At 45.6% G+C, this 15,955-nt stretch overlaps 2 long non-coding RNA genes across 2 annotated transcripts; one reads left to right on the forward strand and one right to left on the reverse strand.

The window, feature by feature from the left end:
- Positions 1-8,023: 8,023 nt before the first annotated feature.
- Positions 8,024-8,417, reverse strand: LOC143788175 (uncharacterized). Its single transcript, XR_013218572.1, has 3 exons — positions 8,353-8,417; positions 8,182-8,269; positions 8,024-8,096 (listed from the first exon to the last, which is right to left on the reverse strand). It is a non-coding gene; the product is annotated as an uncharacterized LOC143788175 (long non-coding RNA).
- Positions 8,418-15,554: 7,137 nt separating this feature from the next.
- LOC143788212 (uncharacterized) lies at positions 15,555-15,955 on the forward strand. The gene is made up of 3 exons (XR_013218575.1): positions 15,555-15,621; positions 15,705-15,792; positions 15,878-15,955. It is a non-coding gene; the product is annotated as an uncharacterized LOC143788212 (long non-coding RNA).

Here is a 15,955-nt window from a genome sequence, read left to right on the forward strand (position 1 = left end):
GCATATGACTTGATAGCAGAGCAGGTCTTGCATTCAATGCAACATTTTTCAGGAAGCCTTCCTGTACCTCTTGTGAAAGGGGTATTGGGGTGTGTTGTAATTGTTGCCAGCCCAGCCACTCACTGCATAGGCAATAACAGCTTAGGAGACCCACTGTTTAATAATGGCCCTATAAGAATATTAATGCCGCCTGATGCCTCTCTAAAACTAGGCTTTGTGACTTTAAGAGTCCCTCCTTCATAAATGAAACAAGATGTGTCTCCTTATGTGTCACACAACACATGGCCAAATAGGGTTGTTAAATGTTACAAAGAAATTTCCCAGTGAATGCATTTGTATTGGTTGAAAGCAATGTTAAAGTTGAAAAACACATCAAAAACGCTGCGTGTGAACATAGCCCAAGTGGTGGAGGAACATTTTGGTCTGGGGTTAATTATTTTGCCTTATATACAAGTCATTACCCTGGAAAGGATGTACCGTAACATATTTCCCAGCAAAATCCATGTTGGTTTTGTTTATGTATGTTTCTTGGTGCCCCAGTAAAAATGGCGTGAACTCTGACAACATTGCTTAGAGCTGTGAACTTGGAGTCAGGAATGCTTCCAGGGGCGATCCCCATGATGTTCCTGTGTCATTTGAGTAGTGTTTCCATAATTTTCAGACATTTTTAGACCTTAAAAGGACCCCTGAGGGGATCGCGGTAAAATTACTCAGGTTTCCCATAGACTTACATTGGGTTCGTTGCTCTGGCCTAGTACACGAGCAGGGCCGGACTTAGCCCAAAAGGCGCCCTGTGCGAGACTGCAGGACGGCGCCCCCCCCCCTCCAAACTTTGAAAGAAAACAATAACTCTTTAATATTCACAACAACACGTTTACTTAGAAAACTTGTGTTTCCCTGCAAAACACTTGAAGAAACACTAATATTGCAATAACGGGAATTATAAAGTGCTTTAAAGCGGACCAAAAGGAAAAAATGACGCTTGGTCCAAAGCCATATGGGCTGACAGCCAATCAGAGTGCAGAGCGGCGGCCTGCAAGGCCAAACACCGCCACACCATGACCAGATGACATATTACCACCACAGTGATCGAATAATATCAAATACAAGGAACGAATACCACAACATCATGACCAGACCACATATTACCACCACATAGTGACTGAATACTACAATACTGATCAATAATAAAAAAACCACAATACTATCACCATAAGTGCCATTATACACAGGAGATCTGTACTTAGTATGCAGCGTCTGTGTATAGGTAATACAGTGATCACCGGTGACATACACAGGACCTCAGTATATAGTATACAGTGTATAGTGTCAGTGTATAGGTAACACACTGACTCACCAGTGACATCTCTAGGTGAAGTCCTTCATCTTTCATCCCGCACAGACCGCCATCACTTCATCCAGCCAGGACTCGTCTCTGCAGGAAATAACACAGTTATCTCGAGTTCCACTTGCAGAACACATTACTTAATTTTTCCAACTTCTACATTACACCACATGAAGAAGGCGACATAGTGTCACTCTACACAGTAATAGGACCGCCCCTCCATTTAAAACAGTATACTCAAAAAATAAAATAAATACATCACTGCAGTAATAATATCCCTTAATTAGCCCCTATGGTAATAATATTCGCCATCCTGGCCCCCGTGTGTCTCATTCCTGGCGTCAGCCATATATTCTCCCATCCTGCCCTAATGAGTATCTATCCTGCCCCATATGATCTTCCCATCCTGCCCCATCTGTCTCCATCGTATCCATCCTGCCCCATCTGTCTCCAATCCTGCCTCCAGTGTCTCCAGTCATGACGCCATGTCTGTCATCCTGCCCCGTGTCTCCATTCTGCCCCTGTGTCAAGCATTCTGCCCGTGTCCAGCATTCTGCACCAGTGTCCAGCATTCTGCACCAGTGTCCAGCATTCTGCACCAGTGTCCAGCTTTCTGCCCCTGTGTCCAGCTTTCTGCCCCCTGTGTCCAGCTTTCTGCCCCAGTGTCCAGCTTTCTGCCCCAGTGTCCAGCTTTCTGCCCCAGTGTCCAGCGTTCTGCCCCAGTGTCCAGCTTTCTGCCCCAGTGTCCAGCGTTCTGCATCAGTGTCCAGCGTTCTGCCCCAATGTCCAGCGTTCTGCCCCCGTGTCCAGCTTTCTGCCCCAGTGTCCAGCTTTCTGCCCCAGTGTCCAGCTTTCTGCCCCAGTGTCCAGCTTTCTGCCCCAGTGTCCAGCGTTCTGCCCCCGTGTCCAGCGTTCTGCCCCCGTGTCCAGCGTTCTGCCCCAGTGTCCAGCGTTCTGCCCCAGTGTCCAGCGTTCTGCCCCAGTGTCCAGCGTTCTGCCCCAGTGTCCAGCGCTCTGCCCCAGTGTCCAGCGTTCTGCCCCAGTGTCCAGCGTTCTGCCCCTGTGTCCAGCGTTCTGCCCCTGTGTCCAGCGTTCTGCCCCAGTGTCCAGCGCTCTGCCCCAGTGTCCAGCGTTCTGCCCCAGTGTCCAGCGTTCTGCCCCAGTGTCCAGCGTTCTGCCCCAGTGTCCAGCGCTCTGCCCCCCCTGTGTCCAGCTTTCTGCCCCGTCTCCAGCTTTCTGCCCCAGTGTCCAGCTTTCTGCCCCAGTGTCCAGCTTTCTGCCCCAGTGTCCAGCTTTCTGCCCCAGTGTCCAGCGTTCTGCCTCCCTGTGTCCAGCTTTCTGCCCTGCCCCCCCCCTCCCGATCGCCGCTCTCAATAATAATTAAAAAAAAAAAACAAGTTCTTCTTACCTGACCGCGATCCTGCTCTATCTGCTTATCGGTGGGGGCGGCCATCTTCCTGAGGCCGCGCGTGCGCAGGTGGAGTGCTCTGCTGCCCGGGGCTTCAGGAAAATGGCCGCGGGATGCCGCGCATGCGCAGATGGAGATCGTGGCGGCCATTTTTCTGAAGCCGAGAAGCGAACAGCCAGGTAAATTCTGCGCCGCCGGCGACCCGCCCCCCCGCATTGTGCCGCCCCCCGCATTGTGCCGCCCCCTTCCTACGCCACTGCCAGGGGGGGCCCGATGACCGGGGGCGTGGTAACCGGAACGCTGGCAGATGGAAATTTTAGAAAACGGCTGCCCCGTACCGGGTCGTACCGGCTAAATCCCACCCCTGATTTTGATGTAATGTGACATTAATCTGCTGAGCTCAATAAATGCGCCCCTTGTATGCTAACGAGCCTTGGCGCCCTGTGCGGCCGCACAGGTCGCACAGGGCAAAGGCCGGCCCTGTACACGAGTATTCCAAATTGCTCGACCCGAGCAACGAGCACCCGAGCATTTTAGTGCTCGCTCATCACTAGTTAGAATAGAAGTAATAATAGTAGTTTATTTTTAAAGTATTCTTACTTTGCAGCTTTATTTCTGCACCTGTCTAAAACTTTTGCATTGTACTATATGTCTGTATGTCTACCTGTCTGTGATTTAGTAAATGTATCGCTTTTTTTTTATTTGCTAAGTAAATCAATATTTCTAGACAAGATGTTCCATTATTCTATAAATCTAAACCTTTCAAGCTCTTAGCAGGAAACAAAAAAAATTAAAAAATGTGTTGTTTCATGTGGAAATTCACTCCAAAACATACTAAAAGCTTCAGAGTTGTATCATTATAAGGTGAATCCAGTACAAGTTTGAGAGTCCATTGTTTAATTTCTTAAAGCAGTCATTACACTATGTGGTTCTGTTAAAGAGCAGACAAGTCTGTACTGCTTTACAACTAGCCCATTCAGCTTTTCTTCTAATACTCACTAATAAAGAATACAGGGCACTAGAATCAGGGCCGTATTTAGAGTTTCTACTGCCCTAGGCACTTTTAGTGCTGCCTCCCCCTTTGGTGAGTATGACACTATCGGCAGTGACTTTGGCAAGAATCGCTGATGTAAAAGTAGCCTTTTGCAGCAGATCCGGCAGTTTTTCTGCATCTGCCACGTAACGGATCACTTACGGCAACACTGCGTTCGGCCTCATTCATTCCCTATGGGATTTGCGGCACTTGCCATGATCTGGCAAATGCGGAACCATACCTCCCAACTTTTGAAGAAGGGAAGGAGGTATAAAGTTTGCGGCGCGCGTAGTGTGCTGCGGCAAATTTTAGGCCATGCCTCTGACAACACCCATTTCACAACTAGTCACACCCATATCCACGTCCCAACCACAGCCATTTAGCACTGCTGATCACACTGTTTTATATACAATAATTATAAACAAAAAAATTATGGCCACACAGTGCTCCATACTGTATAATGGCCACACATGATGCTCCATACTGTATAATGGCCACACATGATGCTCCATACTGTATAATGGCCACGCATGATGCTCAATACTGTATAATGGCCACACATGATGCTCCACACTGTATAATGGCCACACATGATGCTCAATCCTGTATAACGGCCACCACACATGATGCTCCATACTATATAATGGCCACACACAGTTCTCCATACTGTATAATGGCCACACATGATGCTCCATAGTGTATAATGGCCACACATGATGCTCCATAATGTATAATGGTCACACAGTGCTCCATACTGTATAATGGCCACACAGTGCTCCATACTGTATAATGGCCACACATAGTGCTCCATACTGTATAATGATCCCACATGATGCTCAATACTGTATAATGGCCACACATGATGCTCCATACTGTATAACGGCCACACATGATGCTCCATACTCTATAATGGCCATTGGCCACACATGATGCTCCATACTGTATAACGGCCACACATGATGCTCCATACTGTATAACGGCCACACATGATGCTCAATACTGTATAATGGCCACACAGTTCTCCATACTGTATAATGATCCCACATGATGCTCAATACTGTATAATGACCCCCCCTCCTGTATGCATGGCTCATATTCCCCCCTGTATGCATGGCTCATATTCCCCCTTCTATGCTTGGCTCATATTCCCCCCCTGTATGCATGGCTCATATTCCCCCCCCCCTCTGTATGCATGGCTCATATCCCCCTTGTATGCATGGCTCATATCCCCCCCTGTATGCTTGGCTCATATTCCCCCTCCTGTATGCATGGCTCATATTCCCCCCCTGTATGCATGGCTCATATTCCCCCCTGTATGCATGGCTCATATTCTCCCTCCAGTATGCATGGCTCATATTCCCCCCCCTCTGTATGCATGGCTCATATTCCCCCTGTATGCTTGGCTCATATTCACCCCCTGTATGCTTGGCTCATATTCCCCCCCCCTGTATGCATGGCTCATATCCCCCCTGTATGCACGGCTCATATCCCCACCCTGTATGCATGGCTCATATCCCCACCCTGTATGCATGGCTCATATTCCCCCCCTGTATGCATGGCTCATATCCCCCCCTGTATTCATGGCTCATCTTCACCCCTGTATGCTTGGCTCATATTCCCCCCCTGTATGCATGGCTCATATTCCCCCCCTGTATGCATGGCTCATATTCCCCCCCCGTATGCATGGCTCATATTCTCCCCCCTGTATGCATGGCTCATATTCCCCCCCCCCTGTATGCATGGCTCATATCCCCCCCGTATGCATGGCTCATATCCCCCTCCTGTATGCATGGCTCATATTCCCCCCCTGTATGCATGGCTCATATTCCCCCCCTGTATGCATGGCTCATATTCCCTCCCCTGTATGCATGGCTCATATTCCCCCCCTGTATGCATGGCTCATATTCCCCCCTGTATGCATGGCTCATATTCCCCCCCTGTATGCATGGCTCATATCCCCCCTTGTATGCATGGCTCATATCCCCCCCTGTATGCATGGCTCATATTCCCCCCCTCCTGTATTCATGGCTCATATCCCCCCTGTATGCATGGCTCATATCCCCCCCCTGTATACATGGCTCATATCCCCCCCCCTTGTATGCATAGCTCATATCCCCCCTGTATGCATGGCTCATATCCCCCCTGTATGCATGGCTCATATTCCCCCCCTGTATGCATGGCTCATATTCCCCCTCTGTATGCTTGGCTCATATTCCCCCCTGTATGCATGGCTCATATTCCCCCTCCTGTATGCATGGCTCATATTCCCCCCTCTGTATGCATGGCTCATATTTCCCCCCCTCCTGTATGCATGGCTCATATTCCCCCTCCTGTATGCATGGCTCATATTCCCCTCTGTATGCTTGGCTCATATTCCCCCCCTGTATGCATGGCTCATATCCCCCCCTGTATGCATGGCTCATATCCCCCCCTGTATGCATGGCTCATATCCCCCCTGTATGCATGGCTCATATTCCCCCCCCTGTATGCATGGCTCATATCCCCCCCTGTATGCATGGCTCATATCCCCCCTGTATGCTTGGCTCATATTCCCCCCCCCTGTATGCATGGCTCATATCCCCCCCCTGTATGCATGGCTCATATCCCCCCCTGTATGCATGGCTCATATCCCCCCTGTATGCATGGCTCATATTCCCCCCCCTGTATGCATGGCTCATATTCCCCCCCTGTATGCATGGCTCATATTCCCCCCCTGTATGCATGGCTCATATTCCCCCCCCCTGTATGCATGGCTTATATTCCCCCTGTATGCATGGCTCATATTCCCCCCCCCTGTATGCATGGCTCATATTCCCCCCCTGTATGCATGGCTCATATCCCCCCCTGTATGCATGGCTTATATTCCCCCTGTATGCATGGCTCATATTCCCCCCCGTATGCTTGGCTCATATTCCCCCCCTGTATGCATGGCTCATATCCCCCCCCTGTATGCATCGCTCATATTCCCCCCTGTATGCATGGCTCATATTCCCCCTGTATGCATGGCTCATATCCCCCCCCTGTATGCATGGCTCATATTCCCCCTGTATGCATGGCTCATATTCCCCCCTGTATGCATGGCTCATATCCCCCCCCTGTATGCATGGCTCATATTCCCCCCTGTATGCATGGCTCATATTCCCCCTGTATGCATGGCTCATATCCCCCCCTGTATGCATGGCTCATATTCCCCCCCTGTATGCATGGCTCATATCCCCCCCCCCCCCCCCGTATGCATCGCTCATATTCCCCCTCCTGTATGCATGGCTCATATTTCCCCCCTGTATGCATGGCTCATATCCCCCCCTGTATGCATGGCTCATATTCCCCCCTCAGTAGCGTAGCTACTGGGGGGGGCAGAGGGGGCCATCGCCCCGGGCCCTGTCACATGAAGGGGCCCACCGGGAGCCAGGGCCACTTCTGTACCGAGGCAGAACACAGCATAGGAGCAGAGCAGTATAATGTCTGCTCCCATCTGACAAGCTGCAGGCTGGCTAATGCTATTAGCACAGTGGCCGGCTGCAGTCTCCCTCCTGCAGTGAATGGTTTCGCCCATCTGACCTGATCATGAAGCTTTTCCCCGGCTGCAGTTTTTCTTCACTCTGTGCACGCTGGGATTGGCTCAGACACGCTGGGTCCTAGTGCCCACCTGCATTTCACCTAGACACTTCCTGGTCCTGCCTGCAGTGCAAACTTTATCAGTAAGTGCTGGGGTTGGAACTTATTAGGTTTATTAAATTCAGGTATGTCACTGAGACCGTTGGGGTATTGTGGGGGCTGAAAGTGAGTGAGGGGGGGCAGGGTACTGCGGGGTGAATGTGAGACCATGGGGGTATTGTGGGGGAGGGGAGACAGGGTACTGGGGGGTGAATGTAAGACCATGGGGGTGTTGTGAGGGCAGAAGGTGGGTGAGGTGGGACAGGGCACTGAGGGGTGGATGTGAGATGATGGGGGCATTGGGGCTTAAGTGGGGGAGGGGGACAGGTCACTGGGGGCTGAATATTATAATGTTTAGTTATGATATGTACTCCATCATGTAATATTTGCTTAATATAAAGTCTGTATACTGGCGCCTGATCACCTGAAAGGGTAGAGTAGAGTGCCGTGGGAGCTGCAAGTGGTTGCAACAGGTTCTGTGCCAACCCTGTTAGAAAGAACAACCAAGTAATGAAAGATAATTAGAACCACTGCGCTACCCAAAAGCAACAGGACGAGCAAAAAACTTGACTTACTTGGTAAAGAATCAGTTATTGAGTATAAGAGCCACTTGTTCCCTTAGAAGCAGAATAAAACCTGATTGTAGTATATTACTGAAAGGAATGACATAAAGTCAATGGGATAGATATGAATAAAATAGTGCAAATAGATAATAGAGGATATTGTATACACACTTACTTATTAGATGAAGCTGCTATGTGCTATACTATGAGGTGTTCCTATGTGGATACTGATAATAATCCTTCCACAGGCTTAGAAAATGTTTCTGAGGAGAAATAGTGTATTACGTATTATAGGACATAAACATACAACCTCAACCTAATATTAATAACGATTCAAACCACTCACTGCTTATGTGGAGGTCTGGCGGCTGCACCTGTAGTGTTTGCTTGCCGCAGTGTGGTGAACCGGTGCTAATAAGGAGAGGGATAAAATAATAGACATTCTATTGTAATGTAAACGATCTGTCCTAGAACTTTAAAAGAACTGGCGATGTCAAAGAATTTTAGGTACCGTCACACTAGGCGATATCGCCAGCAATCCGTGACGTTGCAGCGACCTGGATGGCGATATCGCTGTATTTGACACGCAGCAGCGATCTGGATCCCGCTGTGAAATTGCTGGTCGCTGCTAGAAGGTCTGCACATTATTTGGTCGCTAGGTCGCCGTGTATCGCCGTGTTTGACAGCAAAAGCGACGATACCAGCGATATTTTACACTGGTAACCAGGGTAAACATCGGGTTACTAAGCGCAGGGCCGCGCTTAGTAACCCGATGTTTACCCTGGTTACCAGCGTAAAAGTTAAAAAAACAAACAGTACATACTCACCTGCGCGTCCCCCAGCCTCTGCTTCCTGACACTAAAGCGCCGGCCCTAAACTGAAAGTGAAAGCAACAGCGGTGACGTCACCGCTGTGCTGTTAGGGCCGGAGCTCAGTCAGCGTCAGGATGCAGAGGCTGGGGGACGCGCAGGTGAGCATGTACTGTTTGTTTTTTTAACTTTTACGCTGGTAACCAGGGTAAACATCGGGTTACTAAGCGCGGCCCTGCGCTTAGCAACCCGATGTTTACCCTGGTTACCCGGGGACCTCGGCATCGCTGGTCGCTGGAGAGCGGTCTGTGTGACAGCTCTCCAGCGACCACACAGCGACGCTGCAGCGATCGGCATTGCTGTCGCTATCGCTGCAGCGTCGCTTAGTGTGACGGTACCTTAAGTTGTCCGTTCACTCACCATATACTTGCTGGGGTCAGCGCTTCTAAGTGTAGCTGTTAGCGTTAATTACGTCCGGCAATTGGTGGTGCAGGGTAATGTCAGGGGTTTCCTGCAGAAGCGCGTTCTAGCGAGAGCGCAGGAGCGCGGGAGAACACCAGCGCCTCGCGTGCCCCGGCCGGAAGCAACGCTGAGGACGCGGCGGTGAATTGGGGGCGGAGCTGTTGTGACGTCACACAGAGTAAGGACGGGAGCGTGGTGGAGACAAGCTGCCTACGCGTTTCGAGGGTTAACTTCCCTCTTCGTCAGGGCTATGTCTCCACTATAGGGATCCGTCCTTAAATAGTCGCCTGATTGCTAGATAAGCACCCTTTGGAACCCGTGATTGTTAATTGGCACCATGATTAAAGCTAATTGCTCGCATTTTAGTGATCCCTGATTATCAATTAACCCGATGGTTTGGGCTAAAATGCCGGATAATGGGTTATTATTAAATGCTGTCTATCCATCATTATAGGATGGAATAGTAAAAGGAACCCAGGGCTCTGTATAATCATAAACCATAGATACTCCTACATATATCATTAGGTATTTACATAGATGCTAAAAAGACCTTTATTGATTCATAAATTACAAACTGCTATGCTAAAAAAACCTTTATTGATTCATAAATTAAAAACTGCTATGCTTGGAATAGATATAGATAATATAAAAGTTTAAAATTAATTTTTAATTTTTTTTTTTTTTTTTAAAAATGATAAAAACAAACCAAAAATCTATAAAAATATATAAATATATAAGAATAGTATATAATAAAAAATAGAGATAACTGAATGTCACATCTAGCCATCCCCTATATTGAAACCTAAGGGGATTAGCAAGATTTAGATGTGAATAAAAATTGTTTTGTAGTCCTAACAATAATTATGTAGATGACTCCTGAAAAACTGGTATAAAAAATATATATATTTATGATGTATGACTAAAAATGTATAATAGTAATAGTCTCCAATCACACAATTCGCCTGCATATCTCTGTCACTATGTGTAATGAGGTTATAAGGAAGGGGGGGGGGCTTTTTTTAAAAAGCATATAGTTCTATTTCTTGGTTTAGGCCAGTCGGAGCCAGACTGTCTAAGGTAAATATCCATCTGGACTCCACCCGAGACATGGCTTTAATATAGTCCCCCCCTCGAGAATTGCGTGGGACCACTTGAATGCCCCAAAAGGATGTTCCATAGATGGAGTGATTATGTTGTTCCAAATAATGTCGAGATAATGGATGTCCTATGAACCCCTTACTGATGTTATTAAAATGTTCATTAATCCTATCCAACAATCTTCTTTTTGTACGACCTACATAGATCTTTCCACACGGGCATTTTAATATATAGATGACCCCTGTGGTCTGACAAGTAATATAGTCATGGATAAGGTATTCATTTATTTCATTAGCATTCCTAAAACTGGTGCGAATCATTTTCTTGCTAGAGACTTGTCTACAGCATGTGCATTTTCCACATGACATGAAACCTTGTAGTTTCACTTTAGGATCAGTTAGACATGTCTGTTTTTTAGGGTTTTTTGTGGGAAGTACAGATTTCGTGATTGGTGCAAGTAAGAGTCCCAAGTTTTGTGCTTTGGTATAAACAAATTTGGGTTTTGTAGGTAACAGATCGCCAATGCACTTGTCCACTTTCAAGATGGGCCAGTGCTTGTGAATAATGTTTATGAAACGTCTATGGCCTGAATGAAATTGCGTTATTATAGGGACTTGCCCTATTTGTTCTTGTATAGTGGGGGGATTACAGGTGGCTGTGGTTCTGTGAATTAAGGAGTCCCTTGGCACGGTTTCTACTTCCGTTTTTGTTTTATTAAGAGTGGATATGTCATAACCTTTTTCCTCAAATTGTGCTAACAAGTAGTCACTTTCCCTACGATAATCCTCAACTTCTGTACAATTCCTTCTGATTCTCAGAAATTGGCTTTTTGGGATATTAGAAAGCCAGACTGGCAAGTGACAGCTGCTAACATGAATGTAGCTGTTTGAGTCCACTTGTTTGTGGAAGCCCTTAGTGATTAACTTGTTCTGTTCTACACAGATAGTTAGGTCCAAAAAATTAACACTAGTATGACTAATAGTGGGCGTGAACTCCAGGCCATAGTTATTGGAGTTGAGACTGGAAATAAAAATTTGTAGGTCTGTTAATGAACCATTCCAAATAAAGAGGATGTCATCTATAAAGCGGTGCCAAATTTGAAGGCCTTTTCGAAGATGACCATTCTCATAGATGCACTCGAGCTCCCACTTTCCTACATATAGGTTTGCGAAACTAGGCGCGAACCGCGTACCCATAGCGGTCCCGTGAGTTTGCAGATAATACTGTTTTTCATATAGGAAATAGTTATGTTTGAGAATGAACTCAATGCCCTCAATTATAAACTGGATTTGTGTGTTCTTGTAGGTACCTAGGTTGTTAAGAAAAAATTCTGCTGATTGACACCCCTTTAATGGATCAATTACAGTATAGAGGGACTTGATGTCCAGAGTTCCCAGGATGAGGCCGCTCCTCCATTCTATTGTTTCCAGAATCTGTAGAGTGTGTGTGGTGTCCTTTAAGTATGCAGGCAGCAATGGCATACATTTTTGTAGATGAGTGTCCACGTACCTGGATAGGTTGGCTGTTAAACAGTTTATACCCGATATGATAGGTCTTCCTGGTGGGTTGTCTGTACTCTTGTGTATTTTAGGAATATGGTAAAATATGGCTGTAGATGGGGTTCTGTTGTTTATAAACTGGTATTCTTTTTTATTTAAGACACCTATAGTTTTCCCTTTTATAGCCAGTGTGTTGAGTTCTTTCATAAATTTTGATGTGGGATCAAATGTCATTTTTTTATATGTTACTGTGTCGCCCAACAGGTTTAGGGATTCATTGTGGTACTTCATATAATCCAATACGACAATACCGCCCCCCTTATCCTCCGGGCGGATTATAATATTGTTGTTCTCCTGTAATTGAATAATGGCATTTCTTTCGCTAGGGTTTAAGTTATGTGGAGCATATTTGGAATTCCTTTTGTGCATTTTTTTGATATCTGTAGTTACCATAGTTTCGAAGGCCCGAAATGAATTAGAGTATTCATTAAGAGGATTGAACATGGATGGACAGGCTAAATTAGTATGGACATACTCCATGGGTAACTGATTCAGAGTAGTAGTGGCAGTCCCTGGGTTATTATTGCTCTTTTTAAGAAAGTATTTTTTGAGAGCTAGATTTCGTAGGAATTTTTTTATGCTTATATATAGGTTGAAGGATTTGGCTCTAGCAGTCGGTGCGAATTTTAAACCTTTTTGTAAGAGTGTTTGCTCATTTTGTGTCAATATATATGAACTGAGATTGAAGATCTTTTGGGTACTAGTGGTTGTTGGTTTACTTATTTTCTTTTGGGAGAGTGCCCCTCCTCTCTTACCTCTTTTGGTCTTGCGCCTAGTGCCCGAAAAAAATCCTTATTTGTACTTGTATTTGGTTTGGGTCTTAGCGTTTTTTTGTTGTTATTGTTCCTATTACTGGTGGTATTACTATGGATGCCATTCAGAGATTTGGCGGTTGGATTACCATAATTACTACCTTGTGTTTTTTTATTGTTTATTGGATTCGATTGTTTGGTAAAAAATGTCCGCACTTGTTTTTGTTTGATGGGTTCTCCCCTGTGTGGAGGTCGGCTGGTACTTGTAGGGGTAGAGACCTCCCAACTATCATTATTGGCTGGTTCTCCATCATGTACAGATAGCTGAGCATATCTATTAGAGGTAGAAATGCTCATTGGTTCTAGGCTCAGTTGGTCCTGCCTTATTGAAGTCTGTATGTTATTGTGGGAGTCATTAATAATCTCTCCCTCTCTTATGGATGTAGTAGACTGGGTTCTGCCATTAGTGCGAACCGATACCGGGGTATATTGTGTGGAATTAGAGTATGTAGAGAAGATGATGGAGGTATCCATAGAATTATGTGCTGGGGTCAAATTGTATTCATCGAGGGTGACATAGTTCCTTGAGTTGGAAGCGGGTGTCCCGGGTTCATTGAGTGTTGTTGTTCTAGGGGTATTGTTTATAGGGATATTGTCCCTTGCAAACTTCCTCAATTTTTTGGAAATTATTTCTTTTTCTCTCTCCTTCAATCTACACATGATGTTAGCAGTAAGATCCTGGATACCATCCAGGTGATTGAAATTATTCAATTGCCCAAATAAAGTACTTATTAGATCGCTAATTTTGCTGAGATTAGACTTCCGTTTATTAATTATAAATTGTAAAACCTGGTTGGAAAAGTGCAAGAATAGGTTATCCCATTCCTGCTGGATATCGGGGTCACCGAAATCACCAGCTAGTGTTTTGTAGATCACCAAGCCTCTAGGGACTATGCCTCTTTGTGCATACTTCTCCAATGAGGCAATTTCCCATAGATCTCTCATTTCATTGATTAGTTGTTTTTCTAATGATTTTAATAGGTTTCTGGCTTGATCGAGCTCATTGGTTGTATCTCTATGGTGTACAAATTGTTTTTGGATAAATGTGCGTCTGAATTCCCTATCCTTTCTTAAGGCATCTATGGCCATGGTGAGGCTGCCAAAGTATACTAGCACAGATAGAAGAAAAAGGATTAATATAAAGTCTGTATACTGGCGCCTGATCACCTGAAAGGGTAGAGTAGAGTGCCGTGGGAGCTGCAAGTGGTTGCAACAGGTTCTGTGCCAACCCTGTTAGAAAGAACAACCAAGTAATGAAAGATAATTAGAACCACTGCGCTACCCAAATGCAACAGGACGAGCAAAAAACTTGACTTACTTGGTAAAGAATCAGTTATTGAGTATAAGAGCCACTTGTTCCCTTAGAAGCGGAATAAAACCTGATTGTAGTATATTACTGAAAGGAATGACATAAAGTCAATGGGATAGATATGAATAAAATAGTGCAAATAGATAATAGAGGATATTGTATACACACTTACTTATTAGATGAAGCTGCTATGTGCTATACTATGAGGTGTTCCTATGTGGATACTGATAATAATCCTTCCACAGGCTTAGAAAATGTTTCTGAGGAGAAATAGTGTATTACGTATTATAGGACATAAACATACAACCTCAACCTAATATTAATAACGATTCAAACCACTCACTGCTTATGTGGAGGTCTGGCGGCTGCACCTGTAGTGTTTGCTTGCCGCAGTGTGGTGAACCGGTGCTAATAAGGAGAGGGATAAAATAATAGACATTCTATCGTAATGTAAACGATCTGTCCTAGAACTTTAAAAGAACTGGCGATGTCAAAGAATTAAGTTGTCCGTTCACTCACCATATACTTGCTGGGGTCAGCGCTTCTAAGTGTAGCTGTTAGCGTTAATTACGTCCGGCAATTGGTGGTGCAGGGTAATGTCAGGGGTTTCCTGCAGAAGCGCGTTCTAGCGAGAGCGCAGGAGCGCGGGAGAACACCAGCGCCTCGCGTGCCCCGGCCGGAAGCAACGCTGAGGACGCGGCGGTGAATTGGGGGCTTTTTAATCGTCAGGGCTTTTTAATTTATGAATCAATAAAGGTTTTTTTAGCATAGCAGTTTGTAATTTATGAATCAATAAAGGTCTTTTTAGCATCTATGTAAATACCTAATGATATATGTAGGAGTATCTATGGTTTATGATTATACAGAGCCCTGGGTTCCTTTTACTATTCCATCCTATAATGATGGATAGACAGCATTTAATAATAACCCATTATCCGTCATTTTAGCCCAAACCATCGGGTTAATTGATAATCAGGGATCACTAAAATGCGAGCAATTAGCTTTAATCATGGTGCCAATTAACAATCACGGGTTCCAAAGGGTGCTTATCTAGCAATCAGGTGACTATTTAAGGACGGATCCCTATAGTGGAGACATAGCCCTGACGAAGAGGGAAGTTAACCCTCGAAACGCGTAGGCAGCTTGTCTCCACCACGCTCCCGTCCTTACTCTGTGTGACGTCACAACAGCTCCGCCCCCAATTCACCGCCGCGTCCTCAGCGTTGCTTCCGGCCGGGGCACGCGAGGCGCTGGTGTTCTCCCGCGCTCCTGCGCTCTCGCTAGAACGCGCTTCTGCAGGAAACCCCTGACATTACCCTGCACCACCAATTGCCGGACGTAATTAACGCTAACAGCTACACTTAGAAGCGCTGACCCCAGCAAGTATATGGTGAGTGAACGGACAACTTAATTCTTTGACATCGCCAGTTCTTTTAAAGTTCTAGGACAGATCGTTTACATTACGATAGAGTGTCTATTATTTTATCCCTCTCCTTATTAGCACCGGTTCACCACACTGCGGCAAGCAAACACTACAGGTGCAGCCGCCAGACCTCCACATAAGCAGTGAGTGGTTTGAATCGTTATTAATATTAGGTTGAGGTTGTATGTTTATGTCCTATAATACGTAATACACTATTTCTCCTCAGAAACATTTTCTAAGCCTGTGGAAGGATTATTATCAGTATCCACATAGGAACACCTCATAGTATAGCACATAGCAGCTTCATCTAATAAGTAAGTGTGTATACAATATCCTCTATTATCTATTTGCACTATTTTATTCATATCTATCCCATTGACTTTATGTCATTCCTTTCAGTAATATACTACAATCAGGTTTTATTCTGCTTCTAAGGGAACAAGTGGCTCTTATACTCAATAACTGATTCTTTACCAA

The sequence above is a fragment of the Ranitomeya variabilis genome, chromosome 1 (assembly GCF_051348905.1).
Source record: "Ranitomeya variabilis isolate aRanVar5 chromosome 1, aRanVar5.hap1, whole genome shotgun sequence".
Taxonomy (NCBI): domain Eukaryota; kingdom Metazoa; phylum Chordata; class Amphibia; order Anura; family Dendrobatidae; genus Ranitomeya; species Ranitomeya variabilis.